We start from the raw sequence: 1,085 nt of genomic DNA, 5'->3' as shown, positions 1-1,085 counted from the left end.
AGTTCCTTGCCAAGTTCTTTCCTCCGACTAAGATAGCGAAAATGAGGAATGATATTACGTCATTCATGCAACAAGATTCTAAATCGTTGTACGAATAAGGAATTACTTAGGCATTGTCCTTATCATGGTCTTCCAAAGTGGCTGCAGGTGCAAACTTTCTACAATGATCTGAATGGGTAGGTACGAACCACTTTTGATGCCACTACGGAAAGAGCTTTAATGGCTAAATCGATTGATGAGGCATACAATTTGTTAGAAAAAATGGCTGCAAACAATTACCAGTGGCCGATAGAGCAGCAATGCATAGGAGAGTCATTGGAATTCATGATGTAAATGCTTTTGTGGCATTATCTGCACAGGTAACAACTTTAACTAAAATTCTTGAATCTTTTTGTACTAACTCTATCCAAAGTCCTTTTGTAGCTTGTGAGTATTATGGAGATAATCATGCAAGTTATCAGTATCCAAGCTCAATAGAAATAGTGCAATTTGTGGGGAATAGATAGCAAAATAACCCCTACTCTAACATTTACAACCCAAGGTGAAGGAACCATCCAAATTTCTCTTAGGCTAATAATTAAGTTCGTCCTTAACTTTAAGGCCAAATGCACCTCCAGGATTACAACAGCAAGTCAGAGCACTTATTTTAAAAAAAAAAGCCAGTTGTGGAAGATTTGCTAATGCAGTACATGAAACAGAATAATAGCATCATACAAAGCCAAACAGCTCTCATTTGGAGTCAAGCAACGTCAATTCAAAACCTTGTGACTCAGGTTGGTCAACTTGCTAATTTATTAAACAACTGACCTTAAAGAACACTACCTAGCGATACATAGGTGAATCCAAGTAGAAAAGGTAAGGAACAAGTTATGGCAATCACCTTGAGCAGCGAAAAAGAGGTTGACAATAGTGTTAAGCAAGTTTCTCTTCAAGATAAGCTTGTTGAGAATGAAATAGTGATTGAGATAGCTGACAAGCAAATTTAAAAGAAAGAAGTAAAGATAACTTTACCACCACACCCTTTTTTCAGCACCTTCAGAAACAAAAGCTTGGTAAGCATTTTCAAAAATTTCTTGAGGTATTCA

Source organism: Theobroma umbraticum, unplaced genomic scaffold (assembly GCF_002168275.2).
Source record: "Theobroma umbraticum cultivar Fairchild unplaced genomic scaffold, ASM216827v3 scaffold_146.0, whole genome shotgun sequence".
NCBI classification, from domain to species: Eukaryota; Viridiplantae; Streptophyta; class Magnoliopsida; order Malvales; family Malvaceae; genus Theobroma; species Theobroma umbraticum.
This window is presented reverse-complemented; position numbering follows the sequence as displayed.